At 41.6% G+C, this 22,850-nt stretch overlaps 1 non-coding gene across 1 annotated transcript; it reads left to right on the top strand.

The window, feature by feature from the left end:
* Positions 1 to 654: 654 nt before the first annotated feature.
* Positions 655 to 727, top strand: TRNAR-CCU. Its single transcript has one exon. It is a non-coding gene; the product is annotated as a tRNA-Arg (tRNA).
* The last annotated feature ends 22,123 nt before the right edge of the window (positions 728 to 22,850 follow it).

Genomic DNA, 22,850 nt, shown 5'->3' with positions numbered 1-22,850 from the left:
ACCCATTTTAGACGTCTAAATTTAGCTCTGGAAAACTGCAGATTACCCATGCTCTGTTTATTAGGTATAACGAGACTGGAAATTTACACCCTTGTCTCCTGGTGGGGTGGGCTACTGCTGGAGGAAAGTGCTTCAGTCATACTGTCTCCACCTATTTAAAAGAACAGTAACCAATTTTTGGTACAGAGCTTTACTAACCTATAACTTATTTTTTGGGTCTATCGTGAGACTATTTATTTTTGTGTTTGGTGTGGGTATTGATTTTAAAGAATTACGAGTAATCTGCGATTTATGCTAGATTAATTTGATTGTAGCTGTGAAGCCAGTATTATCATTGGCCGTACTAATGTCCATTGATCCTTTATTATACTGTGGAGTCAGGCTTACTTTGTCCGTTTCTTTGCTTAGTAAAAGACGAAAGTTTCCTATTGGAAACAAATACTTGATCCAAGTAAAGTCGTCGTGTGTTGTAAGCTATACCGTTAAAAAAGAAGATAAACCTTTTATGACTAGAAGTAATGAAGTCGTTATGTGTTTTAATTTGCATGTGAAAATAAAAAGTGACTTTCACATATTTTTATCACGCTAATGTTAACGAGGAAGAAGAAGACGATAACCTTTTTATAACTAGAAATGAAAAGGCAAATCTTTGTAGCCCCAGTGGCCTAATGGATAAGGCACTGGCCTCCTAAGCCAGGGATTGTGGGTTCGAGTCCCATCTGGGGTGGTGTTTTTTTTTCCTTGCCTTTGAATTATGTATCTATTTATTAAAGGTAGATACAGGGAAATACCACCTAAATATATTTTCTTCATCTAAGGGGTATTTTCCTGAATGGGCAATCTGTTCCATCTATCTCAACTTTCTGATTTGAAAGCCTGCATTTGTACTTGTTTCTGTCCTGTAACTCATCTAGTGCAGATACAGAATCTTAGTTTTTAGCACTTAAATTTGCTTATTTGTGCTCAGCACATGTTCAGAACTTGTAAGCACTAAATAAACTACTAATTACTATAGCACTCAACCTTCCTCATTACCCAGAGGAAAACAGTTTTTGTACTTACTTTTCTCACTTGCTTAGAGAAAAACAGCTCTTGTACTCACTTTCCTCACTTATCTAGAGGAAAATAATTTTTTATTCAGGCATGTCCAAGGGTCAACTCCCAGTGTTCTCTCCTGTCTGTCTGATGAATCTGGGCATCTTGAGGCAATGTAGAAATTGCCTCATGTACACAGACAACCCTCTTCTCCTACCACCCAACACTACAACCTGTGAGAGATGCACTTATCTAGCCAAACTGGAGGTAAAGCTCTCTCCAATCAAGACTGAACTTGACAGTCATGAGGAGAAGGTAAACATTTGCACCACACTCATCACATAGTTTCACTAAATCTACACCACCAAAATCCACACATAGTAACACAAAAACATTCGCGGAGGCTCTCAATAATAATCTGTCTAAGCAACAGAGACCTCCAAAGCAGAAATGCAAGCAACCTCCATCCCCCAACACAACCCAAATGACACATAGCCCACAGACTCAGTGTGCCACTCAACCACAGCCAATAAGGCAAAACAACGTACCCAACACACTAGTCATAGGTGTCTCTATAGTCAGGCACACTGATGTCCCACTCACCAGGCTAAACAAGGAGAAGGTTACTGTCCGTTGCCTGTCAGGTGCCAGGATCCACCACATAACCCACGCACTCAGGTCACTCCACAACAAGTACAAATATGACTCTGTCATTGTCCATGTTGGTGTGAATGACCTGAGACATACCTCTCTGGACTACATGAAAAGAGACATGGAAGAGTTTTCCGATCTTGTAGCCCAGGCAGGTATGACCCTAGCCCTGAGTAGCATTCTGCCATCGCCCAGAATGATACCGCAGTGCAAGGACAAAATGATTGACTTCAACAATTGGCTAAGCTTCTGGTGTCATTCTAAGAGGATCCAGTATCTGTCTGCTTGGGATGACATGGTCGACAGACCACAATGCTTTGCCAGAGATGGCCTGCACCTGTCACCCCTGGGATTCCGGATACTGGCTAAGGCTCTTGCTGCCCCTATAGTGCCTTTTTTAGGCAAGGTTCAAATAACAAATTCACCACCATAACAGGAACATGCAAGCAAAAACTGAGAGTAATGCTACTCACTGATAGAAATCTAAATCTCAAAATGCACTCACTCGAGGCAATCCTTAAAATGGAGAACATCGATATCTATGCAGTGACTGAGACCTGGTTCAAGGCTCCAGAGAGCACCCCTGCACTACCAGGATTTAACTCATACCACACTTTTCGGCCATGTAACCTGGACCGAAACACCAAAGGTGGAGGTGTGTCCATATTCATTAAGGATATCCACACCTCCAGGCTAGTTGCTCAGCATAATGCATCCGAGGTTATCCAAGTGCAACTAACTCTGGGCAAAATTGCAATCCAAATTGTAGCTTGCTACAGATCCCCCACCATGCTCCAGGATTCCCACTCCTCTTTTCTTGATGTTGTGTCTTTCGGTTTTTCCTGGTTAGGGGTCGCCACAGTGGAACTCCGGTCCGCTAATGATTGGTAGTTGATTTTGACGTGCCGAGTTACCAGCCCTGATGCACAACCTTCAATGAAGGTACGCCCATTCACGCATGTCTCCACGCAGAAGACACTCTAGCTGAGAATCGAACTGGACAGCATCGGAATGTGAGGCGACAACGCTACCGCAGCACCACCACTGCTGGAAAATATTAGGGTTCAACCAAACACCCTAGTAATGGGTGACTTCAACTACCCCACCATTAACTGGGAAAACTACTTGTGTACCAACTCCTTAGCTCAACGCTTTCTGGAATTCATAAACTCCAATGCCCTGGATCAACTTATCCACACCCCCACCAGGGGCAACAATATCCTAGACCTAGTCATTACCAACATGAGTGACCGGTGTTCCACACCTGAAGTCAACTCCTCGTTGGTCCGATCCGACTATAAGCTAATCACCCTTGATATCCACATCCCACCCCCACCCCCCCATTAAGGAAACCATGGTAAAAAAATTTCTCCAAAGCCAACTTCATGCTTCTTAAGACAAAAGTAGTGAACTTCATGACACCCATGCAGATGGACAATACAGTTACAACTGCTGAATCCTACACACATGCATTCTATAAGCACTTACATGAGTGCATGGATCATGCTATCCCAAACAGAACCAAGACGCTATACTCCAAAAAAGAAAGCCAATCTGGTGGTCCCCTGCCATAAACAAACTGTACAACAGAAGGAAGAAGCTGTTGCAAAAGAGAGTAAAATCCCATGAGTGGAGAAGCTCTCTGGTCAGCCTCAGTAAGAAGTTGAGATCCCTTATAAGATCCTCCAAAGCTAGCTATGAAAACAAAATTGCCACTAATTCTAAGGATAACCACAAAGCATTCTATAGCTATGTCAGGAATCCCGATGGCAACACCCAGATCTGCTGTGAGTTACAGCACAATGGCACGAAAATTACAGAACCAACTGATATTGGCAACATCCTGGCAGATAGATTCAGTGCTAACTTTACCCCCCCCCCCCCCTAAAGGGCCCATATCTATACAGGAAGAATGCAGAGTCCCTGTAATCACAACTACGCAGGTAAAAGTTGCACTCTAAAGCCAAAAACACAGCATCCATAAAACCAGACATCATCCCCGGCTGCGTTTTACATGAACTTCAGAATGAACTGGCTCCCCACTAAAGCACCATGTTCAATAATAGCCTTGCATCAGGCTTCGTGCACACTGAATGATGGACAGCAACAGTTATCCCACTCCACAAAGGGGGAGCCACCACTGATCCTGGGAACTATCGACCTATTAGCCTGACGAGCCTGGTCTGCAAGGCCATGGAACGTATCATCATGGAACTCATAAAAATGGACATTGGTAACCTCCAAACTCTGGATCCCACCCAGTTCGGGTTTGTAAAAGGCAGATCATGCCTCCTGAACCTGATCGACTTCTTTGAGGCAGTCACCAAAGCCATAGATGAGGGTAAGGTGGTTCACACAGCCTATCCTGACCTCACCAAGGCTTTTGACATCATCTCCCATTCTGGAATTATAGCTAAACTCACTAAACTAGATATAAATCCCTACGTCACAAGGTGGGTTACCAACTGGCTCACTGACAGAACCCACACTGTAAAAGTTACAGACTCCAAATCTGACCTCAAAGCACTGCAGTGACAAGTGCAGTACCACAGGGTTCCATCCTGGGACCTCTCCTGTTTGGTATCTACTTCATTGAAGTACAGCCTAACACAGAAGGCCTCTGGCTAATGAAATTCGCAGATGACTGAAAACTAGGAGCCATAGTCAAGTCCCCAAATGATGTGGACATCCTACAGAAGGGCCTCGCTGAGACAGATGCCTGGTGTCAGAGCCATGGCCTCAAGCTCAATGCCAAAAAGTGTAGTGTCATCCCATTTTGCAAAAACTCTGTACCCATGAACTACCACATAGGCAGCAATCTACTTAACACCGAATGTGTGATGAGACCTTGGGACCCAGGTGGACAGTAGTCTCTCCTTTGATAGTCACATTGCCACAGAAGTCAGGAAGTCCTTCTATGTGGCACACCTCATCATAAAAGGGTTCTTATCCAGGAAAAAAGAGGTCATTGTTCCCCTCTACTCAACACTCATTAGACCCATTATAGAGTACAACGCCCCTTTTGGAATGTACCTCACAAGACATCTGCAGCAGCTGGAAAGGCCACAGAAGTACCTCACAAAGAGGATTACTGGCCTCAAACAAATGCCCTACACTGATCGCCTCAAAAACTCCAGCTTAACTCCATAGCATATCGCCTACTCCGAGGTGATCTCTGCCTAACATATAAAGCTATGTCAAACTCAGAGCTGTTAGACATGCTACACCTAAAGAAATCCCAAACCCTCCGAGCTACATGCTCTAGGGACCTAAACCTTGTCACCACAATAAACAGGACATGCTGGAGGAATAGATTCCTGTCCCAGAGACTTCCCATACTCTGGAACAGGCTACCCATCTATGTCAAGCAAAGTTCTTCATTAGCACTCTTCAAGAAAAATCTTGATGCGTGGATGGTAAATAGGAAATACATCCTGGGGATCACTTCTATGTCTCTGCTCAACAGTGGCACAGGAAAATAACTTTCTTGGGTGGCATAAGCCAGGGAACCTTGTTGGCTAAACTTACGTAGGCCCTTGGGCCGATAGCCTAGTACCTATCTATGAACCTAATAAAAATGCTTCCTACTTCCCTTTGAATTATGTATCTATTAAAGGTTGATAAAGGGAAATACCACCTAAATATCTTTCCATCATCTAAGGGTTATTTTCCTGTATACAAATGTTCCATACTCTGTCACAATCATCTCACTAAATAAATAAAAATGAATTATGCAATTTTCTTTATGATGCTAAAGGGAGAAATTAAATTATTTGTATTTATTGACTAGTGTACTGACCTTACTGGAGCATTTCCAGGCTTAGCCCAACATTGATATATGAAATTGCCAATCAACTCAAAAATTATACATGACAGTCACAGTATAATGATACAATTGTCAGTCAAGCAGTGCATTTTTAAATGCAAGTAAAACTCCCAGAAGTCATAATACACAAGTGAAATTGTCAAGACAGCAAATGCATTTTTTGAACAATTGCAGTCTAATACATACTAGATACATAATGTATGCTGCTAAGAACAAACCTCCCAGCTGTCCAGATTTTTGCTGCTTATTTTTGGTATATTCCTCAAAATTTGTAGTTTTCTGGCAAATATTTCAGGGCAGACTTTATATCCTTCAGAAAATGCTTACTAAAGCAAAACCTGTTATTCAAGCAACTTTCCAAGTTTATAATAGCATTTGTTTTTTTTTTAATTTGTCCCTACTTTTTGGCTTTTGTACTACAATTATTCTTGGCTTTGTCTAGACTTCTTGTGCTAAGAGGTCGAAAGATATGGCTGAAAGGGGGAATTTTTGAGTGGATTTATGTGATTCCATTGTTAAGGCGGCTACATTTTGCTTGTTTGAGGGGCTTGAAGGGTTAAGTATGTGATGGGAAGGATCTAAGATTATAGAGGATTTTGTCATGTATTATGCTCACCAGAAAGGGGAATGAGTTCAAGTTAGCAAGTTTTAAGACTTTTCCAGCTGACAATCAAACAGTGATTCTGAGTTACAAAGGAAGACATTTGGCTTTAAGAAGGATAAATTAGTGGTATTCCATTTGTGGGCCAGGGTGATACATCTGCAGGTGGTTTGTAGAGCTTTGAGATTACATTTTTGATGCAGTGGTCATGATGGAGAGAGAGAGAGAGAGTATTCCAGCTTGCTGAGAAGGACTCCTTTACCAATGCAAGCTCGTCCTTTGGAGAGAGAGGAAGTGCGGTATTTCATTGGACAACAAGATGAGTGTATTACCTTTGTAGATGGAGATTTAGGTCCAGCTAGGTGCAGAGGGATTTATACTGCTGAACTCTTTGTATTGCTTCCTGATAGGATTAGGCAGTTGCTCAGTTTTTGGGTATGTTGGCCAACCTTTGTTTGGTTCCAAAGAGCATGATTGATTGATTTTAGGAATATAGGAGATTACTAGGCTATCGACCCAGAGGTCATTTCAAGCCTAGCCATTTCATCTCAATGTAATACCATAGAAATGTTAGTTAATACTCAAGATTGCATTTGGTATTGGCTGCCCATGTCCAGGAGGGTTGTGGGCGCTATTTCCAGTAAGAATTTACTGTACACCATCCAGTTGTCCATGTTTCTCTTGAACAGTCTCATAGAGGTGCTCTGTTTCACATGAATACATAGCCTATTCCAAAGGCGTGGTAGTCACTGGGAGATAAATCTGTCCCTCCAGCATGTCCTATTTAAGTCGCATGCCGTATTTAGGTCCCTAGAATGGGTAGTCCTAGTCCGGTTTGATTTATGAATATGCAGTAAGTTCATTAGGTTTGGGTCTGAGATTGCTGTGTAAGCCAGGCATAAGTCTCCCTTAAGAAGTCTATATGATGCAGAGTATAGTGATAGGGTCTTTAGTCAGTCTGTATATGGCATGTGCTGGAGTCTCTTGATCTTTTTAGTTGGAAACCTCTGAGGTCTTTCCATTTGCTGCAGGTGCATTGTACGGTCACAGCTCTCAACCTGTTGGTGCAAAAAATCTGGTCAAAGCCAAACATAATGGAGGGATAAAGACTGAAAAATAGTGGCACATTTTAAATATTGTTTCTATCACCTTAGAAAGTTACTAGAATAAACGGTCTTGTGTTGCCATGCATTTTCTGAAGGGTATGACGTCTGAAACTGAAATGACTGCCATTATTTAGTGAATTCAGTCCTTACTGATTTGCCACAAAAATCCAATAAAACACAAATTTTATGAGGAACAGACCAAAAATATGAGGAAAAAATCTGGACATTCTGCAACAATCTGTACAGTTGAGAGATATGTGTACAGTACATGATGAACAGGGCATTATACTCAATTATGGGTCAGATTAGTGCAGAGTATAGAGGGGTTATAACCTCTTTTGCTCTCGAGGCAATCCCTTTACCAATCAAGTGTGCTACATAGAAAGCTTTCTTTACTACAGTAGATGCATGGTGGTTGAAGTTAAGGTCACAGTCAACTTGTGATCCCAGGTCCCTTACCACTTCGTGAGTACTTAGGGTACTGTTGCTGATCTATAGTGTGAAGGGACATTGTGCTAAAAGAAATTATGATGTATTTCTTTGCATTCAATTTGAGACTGTGACTAAGACACCAGTCGTTGGTTTGCCTAAGACCCTCCTGGATTATACTAACATCATTTGGGGATTCAATAATTGCATCCAGTTTGCAGTCATCTGCAAACTTTGTCATCCGCAACCCTTAGTTTTGACCTGAACTTCTGAGAAGTATATACCAAACAGTAGGGGGCCCAGCACTGACCCCTATGACACCCCGCTGGTAACAGGTCTGCTGGTTGATGTGGAGTAACCCACTTTGATAGGGTGTATCCTGTTTGTGAACCAGTTGGCAACCCATATTTCCATGAAGGGGTTTACATTCAGTTTGCTAAGTTTATTGGTAATGTATGTCTGCGGTGGTGCAGCGGTAGTGTTGTTGCCTCACAGCAAGAGGTTCTCCTGTTTGATTCTTGACTGGAGTGTGGGGAGTGCCTTCTGTGTGGAGTCTGCATGTCCTCCCCACTGTTGGGTGGGTATTCGAAAGACATGCGTAAATGGGCGTGCCTCCGTTGAGGGTTGAATGTCAAGCTGGCACCTCGGCGTTCATCAAAATCTACTGCCAATCATTAGTGGACCGGAGTTCCGCTGTGGCGACCCCTAACCGGGAAAAGCCGAAAGACAACAACAACATTGGTAATGCCTGAGTGTGGGATTGTGTTGAAAGTCTTTGCCAAGTTGAGGTATGCTGTATGCACAGAACTGCCCTTGTCACTGACCCTGGTCACATTTTCAAAAAAATCCACCAGATTTAATAGGCAGGACCTGCCCTCGATGAAGCCGAATTGGGTAGGATCCAGGGTTTGGAGGTCACACACATGCATACACATCTATATATATATATATATATATATATATATATATATATATATATATATATATATATATATATATATATATATATATATATGTGTGTGTGTGTTGTTTATATATGTGTGTGTGTGTATATGTATATGTGTGTCTGTGTGTCCATAATGATACATTCCATGGCCTTACAGATGTGGCCGGTCAGGCTTATGGGTCTGTAATTCCCCGGGTCTGTAGCTAGGTCACCTTTGTGGGGGGAAATAACTTGCTGTTTTCCATTACGCAGGAATAAAGCCTGTGCTTACACTGTGATTGAAAAGGGTAGGTGATGCTAGTTCATGTTTTAGCCTGTTTGGCAGACAGCCTGGAATGCCTTCAGGTCCAATAGAGGCTGTGTATTTTGCTTTGGACAAGGCTTTGATGACCTGTTCTTCAGATATGTGGGATGGGGGTGGAGTTCGGAGAAGGTTTGTGATAGGTTTGGAGGAGATAAGGGAGTGAAATTTTCACCAAACCTATCTGCTAGCAGGTTTACTATCTCTGTGGGGTCATGTGTGTGATACCGTTGATCACTAGTTCTTCACATGCTTGACTATACCTTTTAGGCTACATATGTACCTGTAAAAGGCCGTATGGTTATCCTTGGCTGTGTTTGTTAAGTTTTTCTCAAGGGAGCTCTTGGAGGATTTGACAAGTTGTCTTATTTGCCTGTTGAGGCTGAGGAGGGTGTTTTTCCATTGTTGAGTTCTTGCCTTTGATTTCTTGGACAGCAACTTTTTGCATTTATTGTAAAGTTTGTTGATGCTGGATGTCCAGTATGGTGGCTTGTTTTTACCTGGGGCTCTGGCTTTGATTCTTTCTGGTACAGCCAAGTCTATACACTTATGAAAATGATTGTACAGTGCTGTAGTGTAAGCTTTGGTGCAGTTACCACTTCCAGCTGGGGGTGGGGCTCGGAATGCATTTATACCTTCACCTAGTAGAGTATAGTTTGCCTTGGTGACGTTTTTTAGTCTGATTTCACCCATTGTGAGTTCTGTTGTTAGTGTCAGCTCAAAGGTGACTGTTTTGTGGTCAGATTTAAATAATGAGGGTCCAAAAGTTGTGGTAGTGCATCTGTTTGACATGTTAGTGAGGACCAGATCTAATATGTTTGTTCCTCTTGTGGGGGATATGAACAATTTATTCCAGGGCACTTGAGTTAACAAAGGCAAGAAACCTTTGTGCTAGTGAGTTTGGGCTAGTGTAGGTTTGCCAGTTGATGGTGGGAAAATTGAAATCCCCCATAACCAGAGTGTAAAGTAATATCTGGTTTGTCTCCAGTTTGGTCACGTAGGTTTCATAAGTGTCATGGAGGAGGATCTATAACTAGCTATGACTTGAATGGGTTCTTCTTTGTGTTTAGAATTAGTCTGTGGATAGCCAGTGAGGTAGGTTCTGTAGTTCTGTTTTCAGTTGATTTTTTATAACTGAGTGAGAGACGTTGAAGTTGGTCAAGTAGGCTTCGTCCATATCATGATCTGTGGAGGGGGATCTATAACTGGCTATGACTTGAATGGGGATCTTCTTTGTATTTAGAATTAGTCTGTGGGTAGCCAGTAGGTTCTGTAGGTCTGTTTTCAGCTGATTTTTGATCAATGAGTGAGAGAGGTTGAATCTGTAGATGACTATATCATTGACGTAGAGTAAGACTGGCATATGACGAATTGTGGGAACGTTATTGATAAAGCTGGAGCTTTTCTCCCCAATTCTCCACTGACTATGAATAAACTTATCCTATCAGACTTTCCCAGTAAACAAATGTCAGTAAATAAATAATAGTGAGAAGAGTACAGGTGCGAGAACGGAGACCCATGGCACCCATTCGAGAAGTGGTGCAGGGGGGGAGGGGTGTGTCTGAGTTATGGTTTAAATAGCCTGTTGGAAAGGAATGATTCAAGCTATTTCTCTGCTGTAGTAAGTGTAGATATTTAGTAGCTTGTGTGGCCCATTGTGTCAAAGGCTTTAATTAGGCCTACAGAAAGGGCTCCTGTTATTTTTCATTTGTTCATATTGGTAGATATGTTATCTGTAAAGGTGCACAGAGGAGTCCTAGTATATTTCTACCAGACCAGAATCCATATTGTAGAGAGAAAAGAATTCTGTATTCCTGTAGGTACTCTAAGCTAGGTATAGGTCAGATTTACAGATGTTTTGTGAAGGGCGAGGAGAGTGGAGAATGGGCAGAAATATTTTGCCAGAGATCATTTAAATAATCTTGAAATGGGTGCATGAGATTTAAAATTCCATGCCCCTACACATGCTTGTTAATGTCTTAAAGATATAAATAGGTATAAAAACACATTGACACCACTCATGCTAGTAAAAAGGAGTAAACATATCCTCATGTGAACTGCTGAATATATGTACACTCTACTTGTGATCTTCTCTCCCTTCATAGTGGAAAAAATTGCAGTAAAGAAAAACAGGTGTACTGTGCAAAGCATAACATGAACTTGGGCAAACTCCTGAGCAGTACATTGGAATGTCATTTTAGATAAAGTTACTCAGCATTAGGAGACAAAAGGGAAGTGAAGCTCTGCGTAATCATTTGAAATGCTGGGACCCACTAGACCGAGTCCCGAAATATGGAGACTGAGTGGCCAAAAGAACGGATTTACATATACTAAGTCTGAGATGCCATTTCTCAGAATATTCCCTTGTCTCTTGAGGTATGGTAATCTTGGAGTTGGTATATACAAGTCTGCATTATGTGCAGGGGGAAGTTTTAAGGAGAAGAGTGATTTTTGAGACACACTTTTCTCCTGTGTTTTCAGTCTTTTTTTTCGGCTCATTTGCTCTCAGCATTTCGATTGCCAACAGTTCAATAGTGAGCTGAACCTCTGTTATACAGTGAGATTACTTAGAAAGCTAAGGCATTTCTTTTTTAATTAACATAATTGTATGATAGTGATACATCATATTTGGGCATGAGTTAGAGCTGTAGCTAAAGTGGAATGAAAGTGGGGGGGGTTCCCCTGGTGCAAACTGTTAGTGGTACAATCCACAGTTGCCAATGGGGGTATGAGTGTGGTACCAAGATTCATTTAAGCAGTCACTGGTGATATTGTGACTTCTAAAATGAATGCTAGTACTGCACTTGCACAGCTGTGTAGTGGCTTAGTGTGTTAATAAATGTAGCAAAGAGCTTATATAATCTTTTTGCTACATTTTATTTTATTTATTTTTTGTTGACTAGGTTAGTCCCACTATGCTAGTGGCCTCTTTTCAGGAGAGACTCAGTGTGGTATTTATACTACTAGGAGAATTTTAGCCAGGGCATTCCCCTAGTCTTTTCAATGGGTGTTGTAGGATCCTTTGAATTCACCTGAACTACCACCAATTCAAGCAAATGAGGCCTCAGTGTAACATCTCATCCAGTGGAACAGCACACTAGGAGTGGAGGACCCCCCCCTCCATGCTATACTGCACTGTCAGCAATTCATCTAGAATGGAACCCACAGTATTCTACACCAAAGGTAGATATGGTACCTATTGTGTCACTGCTTGTTTAGAGAGTGAAGTGTTTTCTGGTCCTCAACTTCAAGTTGAGAGAGGTGCTAGTCTGAGGACTCTCTAGGGTGCCAGATGGCTTAATGACAGCCATGGTGTGGGCAGTGTAGGTTTATTCATGTTTGGATTTGTTTGGTCACTCAGGCTTTGCCCTTATTGACAAACCATGCTAGCCATGGGTTAACCATGCATGACCCACGCCCAAATATGATTTTTGCTTAAATACCATTCCTTTTGTAATGTCCAGTTAGATATTCTGACTAGCTGGTTAGTTATACTTAACCCATTGCTTGAATATCAATATTGTGTGTGATAGAAATGTACATAAACCAGAATGATAATTTAAGAAATACATATATTAACATTATGTTTGTCATGAGGTTGTTCTCAGTATTTTTATTTTATAGTACTGTTTTATAGCATGCACATTAGTTAGGTGTGGGCCAATACTATTCTGGAGCTTCCATAGGTTCATAGGAGGTTACTAGGCTATTGGCCCTAGAGCCTTTACAAGCCTAGCCATGTTAGTCCCAAGTATCCCCATTTGTTCTTTTTGGGTAGTTCACGGAACAAATTTGTGAACCGAGTGGGTCTGGGATCAACACCGGCCACCCCTGTCCATGAGGGACATGGGTGCCTCCCTGGGGCAAATTTACGATCCCCCATCCAATTATCTAGGCTGCGTTGAATAGGGTCAGTGAGGAGCTCTGTTTTATGTGAATGGGGCATCTGATTCAGAGAAGTGGCAGTCTCTGGGAGACATATCTGTCTCTCTAGAATGTTTTGTTAATGTCATAAACTAGGCTGAGATCCCTAGAGCAAGTGACTCTTGTGCCATTTGACTTGCAGTTGTGCAGCATTTCCATTAGGGCAGGGTTGGAGATTGCCCTATAGAACAGGTGCAAGTCACCTCTCAGCAACCTATAAGATGCAGATTAAAGTGACAGGGCTTTCAGTCTGTCCACTTAGGCCATGGCTTGGAGTCCCCGTATTTTCTTAGTGAGAAACCTCTGAGGTCTCTTCACCTGCTGCAGGTGTCTGGTGAGATACATGCAAAAGGGTGCATTATACTCTGTTAGTGGTCTGATGAGGGTCAAGTACAGTGGAGTTATAACATCCCTTAACCTGGATGCTATGCTGTTGATATGAGGTGCGCTACATAGAAAGCTTTCCTTACCACTGTGGAAACTTGGTGGTCAAAGTTCAGATTGCTATCAACCTATGTTACCAAGTCTCACAACACTGGGTTGGAACTCAGGGGGGTGCTGCCAGTACTGTAATTTGTAGAGAATTCTGTTTTGCCAAAGGGAATAATAATGCATTTTTTTTGCATTTAGTTCTAGACCCATGGCTTTGGCACCAGTCATTTGTTTGTATTAGCCCTTCTTGTAATATATTGACATTGTTGGGGGACTCAGTGATTGCTGCCAGTTTACAATTATCTTGGTGAGCCAAAGGCTGTCTACTTTGGCCTGGACTTCTGAGAAATAGATGCCAAACAGTAAGGGGCCCAGCACAGACCCATGTGGTACTCCACTGTTTATGGATCTACTGGTGGAGGTGGAGTCACCAATTTTCTTCTGTTGGTGAGTCAGTTGGCTACCCATCCTGTAATGTAAGGGGTAATCCCTATCTGGGAGAGTTTCTCAATGATGCCATACTGGGGAATTGTATTGAAAGCCTTGGCAAGGTCGAGATAGACTGTGTGCACAGTCTTACCTTTGTCCATGGCTTTGGTGACATTCTCAAAGAAGTCTACCAGGTTTAATAAGCATGATTTATCCTTAACAAGGCCAAACTGGGTTGGCTCCAGTGTTTGGAGGTCACCTATGTCCTTGTTGATAAGGTCCATGATGATATTTTTCCATGGCTTTGCAGATGAGACTGGTTTGACATATGGGTCTGTAGTTCCCAGGGTCAGTTGATGCCCCCTCTTTGTGCAGGGGGATTGCTGTTACTGTTCTCCATTCTGCAGGAACTTAGCCAGTTCTCAAGCTATGATTAAAGAGAATGCCAAAAGGGTCTGCTAGGTCTTGTTTTAGATTGTTTAGTAAACAACCTGGGATATTATCTGGTCCCATTGAGGCTGTGTTTTTGGCCTTGGCGAGTGCAGAGATTACCTGTTCTCTAGATACACAAGCAGAGGGCTGGTGTCAGGTGTGCTTTGGGATATGGTAGGTGGGGATGGAGGGGTGGAGTTTGCGCTGAATCTGTCAGCTAACAGGTTAATGATATCTTCAGGTGTAGTATGAGTGATTCCATTTGCAACCAGTTTGGCACATAGCTGGCCATTCCCTTTTAGACTTCAGATGTAGTTAAAGAATGCCTTATGATTATCCTTGGCTAGGGATGGGATTTTTAGTTTCGTAATTTGCTTTGGAAGACTTTACAAGATTTCTGATTTTCTTGTTTTGGCTTAGGAGGGAACTCTTCCTCTGCTTTTGGACAACAGTTTCTTCTTCTTGTTATATAATGTACTTGAAATCCACCATGGTGGCTTGTTTTTATGGCAAGATCTGGTTATGATCCAGTCAGGAACAGCACAGTTTATGCAGTTGCTTAAGTGTTTATACAGGGCATTTGCACACATTTCTGTATAGTGATCATTGATGTCTGTGATTGCAGAAGACATGACATTTTTTATACCATTGCTTAGGAGGCTGTAGTTAACTTTGGTAGAGTTTTTTTTATAATTTTTGTTCCTGTGAGGGTGTCATTTTCAGTAGTTACTTCAAAAAGGACTGATTTGTGGTCTGATCTAAGCAGGGAGGGCATCACACATGGGGAAGTACAGTGACCCCCATGTTGGTTTGTGGCATATTTGTACTGGTGAGTACTATATCCAGAACATTAGAGCCCTTAGTGGGGGTGCAGACTATCTCTTCCAGAGCATTTGTGTTAAAAAAGTCTAGGAACCTCTGGGCGAGCATGTTTTTGCTCATGTACGTCCCCTAGTCTATGCAAGGATAGTTGAAATCTCCCATGACTAAGGTGTTGGGCTGTATGGCAAGGGATTCCAGTAAATCGAGGTAGGCGGTGTGCTTATTCTGGTTCATGGTGGGGGATCTATAGCTAGCAATGATGTGGTGTGGTACTTTCCCAGTAGTTAATTGGACATGGAGTAGTTCGAGAGAGTCATGCTGTTTGACCAGTCTCGAAGTGTATTTGGTTTTAATGAAGATGAAGACACCTCAGCTTTGGTTTCTTCATGCTCATTTTGAAGTCTGAACATGTGGAAGGCATTGTAGCCTTGCATGGCCAGGGTGCACTTAGCGACCTTGAACCATGTCTTGATAACTACACAGACATCAGCATCCTCTATGGTGAGGAGTGCTTTCAGGGAGTGCAGTTTTGTGTTTAAACTCCTAGCATTAAGCAGCACGACCCTGAGTTTGTCTCGGTCAGATTTTGTTATGTTGGAAAATTTGTTGTTTTGACATTGCCTAAAAATGGCACTATGATGGAGACAAGGGCTTTGCCAGTATCTGAAAGCCTAGGGGGAACAGGTGTAGACAATCTCTAGCAAAGCAGCAAAGTCTGTCTACTATATCTTTCTAGGCTGACAGATACTGGATCCCCCTAGACTGACACTAGAAGTTGTGCCAGTTGTTGAAGTCAGTCATTTTTTGTTTATATTGTGGTATCATTCTGGGTGAGGGTAGGATACTGCTTAGGTGTAGGGACATACCTGTCAGGGACGCATAATCAGATAGTTCTGTAATATCTCTCTTCTTATAGTCCAGAGAGGTACATCTCAAGTCATTCACTCCAACATGAATTATGACAGAGTCATAATGGTACTGGTTGAGTGACTTCAGCGCATGCATGATTTGTCAGATCCTGGCACCTGATAGGCAACTGACCATGACCTTCTCCTTGACCATTCGGGTGAGGGGGACATCTGTGTGATTCACTATGGAGTCACCTAGGACCAAGACATTTAATGTGTTTTGCCTTAGGGGCTTATTTGTTGAGACACATGTGTGTGTGTGTGTGTGTGTGTGTGTGTGTGTGTGTGTGTGTGTGTGTGTGTGTGTGTGTGTGTGTGTGTGTGTGTGTGTGTTGATATGTGTAGTGGTTTCTTTTTGCTTAGTGGTGTTTTTTTTACACAGATGGTCCCCTCTGATGCTCTGCAGTGTCTGAGAAGTGTGCATGTCACTGAATGGATATGTCAACATCAGCCAGTCACTTTTCTCCCTCCATACCAAGGTCTGCTGTTCAAATTCAGGCTTCTTTGGGAGCAGTCAGGGTTCTAGCTCTGCACCATAAAGCCAACCTTTTTTTTTAGCATTTTTATCTAGAAAGACCTCAAGAAAAAAAATAGTCAGTATTTTTACTACAAATGTGTTTGGTATTTGCATTAAACTAGTAATCTCCATTCCCCACAACAAAGAAAAAGTGTGTTAAATGCATGAAATATGTTGCTTCTATGCATTAGTATCCGTATAGTATTCCAGCATGTAACTTGTCTCTTCAACAAAAAAAAAAAATCTAAAATTGCAAGTTGCAAACTAATTAAGGACTGTAACCTTATTCCACCAGCTAGCCCTAGAATTCTCTGTATATACAGAATCATACAAATAGAGGCTCCCTTAAAATAATTGTATTCATGACAAACTTAGTAGTATAACATGCATATAAATAGTTATAAATAGTCCAAGCATCGCATTAATCATCATTCTGTTCCCTGTCTTGTCATATTAAACATATATTACCACTTTGTAAATACAGTAAACTCTCAGTTAACCGGCACCCATGGGGATTGGTAGATGCAGGATAACTGTAGTTTCTGGTTGCTTGAGAAGTACTATTAAAAATAGGCCTCACTGATACTGTACCCTATACTATTTGTTTGGATTGACTTGTTCTTGGGTTGGAGAGCGAGGGAATTAATTCCTGCCTTCCTTTTTAAAACTCTAAAAATGTAAGGTATGTTTCTGCAGGTGGAAAACAGAAAGTGCAACACATGAAAATTGTACTGTATTTCTTCGATTTTTGTTTTCTGGTTGCTTGAGAGTTCCACTTGCTTGAGTTATGGTTAACTGAGTGTTTTCTGTAAAGCTGCAAGTTACTACAATTACTTCACGTAATAAATGCGTATTTCCAAAACTGCAAGCCCCTGTCTTGAGTATGAATTGTCACTTTGTTTACTGTATATTGGTCTTCTGTTTAATATCTTATTTTGTTTGGATTATCTGCAAATGCATGCTGATTGTATCAATGAATAATATTGTTTGTCTCTGATTATGTCCATTGTTTATATATTTTGTTCTTTTTTGCAGTTTTATTCACTTAATGACTGTAACAAGGTTGTGACTGAAAATGTGCCTTAGTAGTCTAGTTCATCTGCCTGTTGACTAATAAACTAAATAAAAAAAAATAGAAAAAAAATATTTTTCTGAGGGTCACAATGACATCAGACTAAGCAGGGCAAAGGAAACTTCTCTTTCCCCAGTCACAGATTTCAGTTTGCCCTTAGAGATCCCAAAACATTTATTTATTTGTTGGAACCACGATGCCAACAAAAACAATGATTTCTTTGTTCTTAAATTGACAATATGTTATTTATTCCACAATTGACAGCAAATATCACCATAAAATCTCTTAGCGCCTCGGCCAAAATCAGTCTTTACAGCTTTTAGCCGAGGCGCTAAGAGATTTTATGGTGATATTTGCTGTCAATTGTGGAATAAATAACATATTGTCAATTTAAGAACAAAGAAATCATTCCCCGGGATTCATGAAGCTCTGCACAAGGCCGGCGTTAGGCTTGTGCCGACCATGTGGCGTGAAGATGGTGCAGTAGCCAAATGCATATTAATGAAGGCGCGCTGCCACCACAGCCACGTGCATAGGAAACGAGCACGAGTGCATAGGGTGTGTCGAAGTGCCACATGGAGGCGTGGAAATGTCAGCTGTCGACGTGCAACCTAAAATGCTTGCATATAACAATTTGCCTGCAATAGTAATCACATCTGTCAGTGTCCATGGATACTGAAACGTATGCAAAGCATGCAAGACAGTTCCTGCGAACACAAAATTAAGAAGCAAACACAAATGCACAGTAGGGAATAACGGGTCCCCATCCCTCGAACAAATGACATTGAAAACCGTGTGCCCGTAGTCCAACGCAGTGTAGATAGTTATACCAAGTGGAAGTGAAACGCATCATGTTAGCGCACCGCCAATAGCTATGTCCAGCCCAATGGTCAGGGTCACCAGCTGTCCCACATTGTGAGGGAGAGTACACAGCCGGGCAGATGTGTCCATAACAAAACCATGATAAATGTAAATATCTAGTGACCATATGACAGAATTATATCCCATGACGCATGTAATAGTCACATACAATAGGTATGTCCATATGTAACATACCATATGTGACAAGAAATAGAATAAGCAAGAAAATGAAACAGAAGGAGCATATAAACTGCTACAACAATAAGGCAACATGTAGGCTTAAAGGAAAAGTATTATCTGTGGCGTTGACTGTGGGTATGTGTTGTCCAGTACAATAGGATATGTGTCCGGAATATATCCCATCCTGGACATAGGAAAAGGTGGCACCCTACCAATGATCAGAGCAGTAGGCCAAAATCCGCACATATGCGGTCCAAACCGTACTTGTCAGGATGTGTCACAGTTGAACGGGTATTACCCGGGTGTACCAACCATGTCATTTAAGTTAAGTATGGGCGTGTACCTATGTGCGTGATGTATAGCATGTGGAAGGTGAAACATGCCAGGGTAGTCCACACAACCATACAGGTACCTGACATATGTAGTGTATGCAATGTGTTACCTTGACTGTATCATGGGCCATCAACCAAAGCAGTGATGGATGGAGTGTCAGGAATATGTGTGTGGGGGGGATGGGTAATGGTATAATCCTCAAAGGCGAGACTGTGTTGTATGCAGAATAGGTGAACTGGAGGTGTATGAGGGAGCAGCTGGTGAATCAGAAAGAAACACAAAGAACATGTATACACATCTGCAATACTGTAGAACACAATCCCACAAACATATGAATATTAAAATGTGCAGTACAAATGTACAGAAATGTCACCGGCACATACCCACAGAATGGTCCTGATGGAACCGGCCCATTCAAATGCAACACACCTGGATACATAATTGAATACCCATCATCCCCTCCACAGCACACAACCTGCCCGCATACCTGAACATCCACCAAATCCAGCCATACTTGGCCTACTAGCTTGGCACAGCCACATCTACACACAGTGACCACTACTCATATGTAGTAGGCAGTGTCACCCTAGGCAGTTTCAGGATTGCAAACTATGTATCCCTTGCATGTAAAACCCCCAACACATTTTTGTAAAGCCAAAAGAATGGTCAGTATTGGTCTTGTTAAATTTTTGGATATCCCTCATGGGATAAGTAACTTGTGTAAACATCAGACTGGGTATCAAGACACGATGTCCAGTCCTGTAGACATCTAGACACAAGTTTGAATGTGCAGTAGGGGTGCACGAGACTGTCCAACCCTAGACGGTCATGCAGAACCTACTACCCAGGATCAAATACCTGCCCGTGGCGCACGTGTCCCCACATGAATAATCGAAAGAATATATTGTACACATTCGCATAGTGGCACTTGGAAATAGAGTGATGAAGGCACTGACGTAAACAAGGTACTCCCTGATCCACTGTGTGAGGGACAGTCACTGTGTGGGTAGGTGTGTCCTGACCAACAATGATACAATGCCAAATGTCCTGTGATTGTAGGAAATAACTATGTACCATACTGCATGTAACAGTTGCCTAAAGCAGTCATGTCAGGATAGAAAATACGTAATTCGTACAAGAAACAGACTAACAACTAAAGTGCTAAAGGTATAGGCTCTCAGCTAGGAAAATAATGAATGTTCTAAACCTGCAATGACCGCGGGTATGTGTTGGCCGAAACAATCTGGTGTCCCCAGAATATATCCCAACCTGTACATATGACAATGTGTCAACCCTACCAATGGTCAGAGCATTCGCACAATAACTGTCCAGCCTCTTAATCAGTCACAAAGCCAGTGACCTTTGGAGGAAAGGTGTTGCATGAGAATGACTAATTACAACAATTAAGAGTAATAGACGCAGTTAACTGCAGAAAATAAGTAGTAATACGAATCTGTCAACACGTTCCAAGTTAATAGTACTAATATGGTAGAAGTGTCCGTGATTGTCCCTGATTTGTCATAACCTTGTCCCTGTCACTGTAGAAACTAGTCCTGGAGTATCACAGAGGTCCGTACACATATGTACACCAACCAACTGTGACATTTGTTGACATGACTATTGCATACCTGTAGTGAATTTATAACTGATGTCCAGAATAATATTCATCGTATATATAAATGAATGAAATAGTCAAATGTGAAGGAACACGTGTGGAAACCCCCCCCTCCTGTATTATGTAGTAGAACCACTCCCCACCCTATATTATGTAGTGCTGACCTAATAATGTGGTCAGAGGAGCCCAAACACCTGCATCTGTAAACACAGGTAGAATGTTAAAATCAGGACCAACTCTGTCCATGTGGTACATCTGACATTTGAACAAGTACAGTGTAGTGCAGTTCAAGTCACCAGTCAGACAAGCCTAAACCCAGAGCAGCACATGAACACCCTGACAATTAAACACACGTATGTGCCAGGACTATAAGCGTTGGAGTTCTGAATATCCTTGGAGTGAGTAGACATACAGCATGGGTCCAGAGCAGTAGGGAATAGGGAATGTCGGAAGTGTAGTACTGCGGTTTTCCCAGCAGGAGAATGGGTGCCTGCTGTGTAAGTGAAGCGGTGAGGCGTATGTTAGGGTAGCTATGAACCATGGGTATACATATAAATGAGGCAGAACACCAATAGTGTAGTGGTTAGAGCATCCACCTAACGTAAAGGCATTCCTGGTTCAAGTACGACTATAGCACATATTAATTTATTGTGTAATGAATGCCTCTGTGCTGTAAAGCCAACATTTAAACAAGTAAAGGTGAATGTGTGTCTCGCATGGGGCCATTAACCGGATTCCATCAGTCAAAGTGGTACTTTCATAAGAAATAAGGCACATGTAATCACAAAGAAGTGGCAGTAAACATATGTAACTCACAATAAGTAGATGCAAGTGCACCTGCGCGGGTGTACAGCTTGTAGCATAGCAAATGTATGTTGTCTTGTACAGCTGTAACTTTTATATAGATAGATAGATAGATAGATAGATAGATAGATAGATAGATAGATAGATAGATGTGTGTATAGATAAATATCCACAGACATAAAAGAAATATGCAATTATATATATATATATATATATATATATATAGATATGTACATATATATATATATATATATATATATATATATATATATATATATATATAAAATGAACGCCGAAAGACAAAAGCATACATAAGGGTTGTGAAGGGAATCTAGAGCAAGTAAACTATTATAAAGTGCTCGCAGCGTATGTCGGATAAAGCTGCACAAGAGTGAGTAGAGCACCACTATTCACACTAGAGGCAGGGTTATACCAGTGGCCATAACATCGTTGAAGTGCTATGTCAGCATTATACACAGACGGAATGTAGTACATGTTGTGACCACCTACACTTGTAACCCGCAAATCGTTCGTAATCCATAACACCAGGAAAGGCACGTATGTGCAAATATGAATGGATGGAGACCCTGTGAATACACGAGGTGGTACAAAATGTGTGTAGGGCCCCAATGCCTTGGAGAGGGCAATGTGTAAAGGTGTGTCATGGCTGCAATATCAGGTGGATAATGGCTGTTATGCGTGGAAACTCAGCATGGGTGTGCTGGAGAGACTATGGATATGCGATTATGGACACAGGAGTGCTAGGGTATGTTCTGCTGGTTGCAATGGAACGGCCCATGGAGGTCAGCTAGTATGTAGGTGCGATTCCCAGATAGAGCGTCGTCTGCGTGGAGACATGTGTGAATGGGTGTACTGTTGTCGGACGTTGTGTGTCAGGGCTGGCAGCCCGGCAAGTAAAACCTATCTGACAACCATGAGCGGAACGGAGTTCTGCTGTGACAACCCCAAACCGGGAAAAGCAGAAAGGCACAACTACATACAAACATCAATATGTTGACATACAATCTCAGTAACACAAACACTCATTCTATTAACATTAATAATATGAATGTGCACAGAAACAAACACAGTAGCAGGAATAATAGGCTGCACATACGAGTAATAGGTCGAATGACAATGTATCACATCACACTTATCAGCGGCCCCCCCCCAGACATGAAAAACGTGTGACATCTGTCCGCTGTATAACGTGCAGTATACTGATCACAAGTTCACCGGAGTGAAGTGTCGGTGTCATAATGACTAAGGCAATAGTATGCTGTTGAAGCAGAGATAAAACCCAACACACATGTGTAAGTGTCTATGTCCGGGAAATGTATAGGTTAACGGACACACAGATGTATATATAGATAAAAACGTATATATATATATATATATATATATATATATATATATATATATATATATATATACGCACAAAGATATAATACATATATATATATAGATAGATATATATACACATACAACAGGTATTGATATATACACATACACACAAAACAAATATATATGTCATTGTAGATATACACATGTACATAACTAGGTTACTTTACACCAATTAGGGGTAACATATTTACAGACCGGGCATATGTGACTGGGAGGTCCAGT

This window comes from Protopterus annectens, chromosome 1.part1, assembly GCF_019279795.1.
Source record: "Protopterus annectens isolate FY-2018-M chromosome 1.part1, PAN1.0, whole genome shotgun sequence".
Lineage (NCBI taxonomy): Eukaryota > Metazoa > Chordata > Ceratodontiformes > Protopteridae > Protopterus > Protopterus annectens.
The sequence above is the reverse complement of the archived record's forward strand: the minus strand, read 5'-3'. Positions and strand labels throughout refer to the sequence as shown.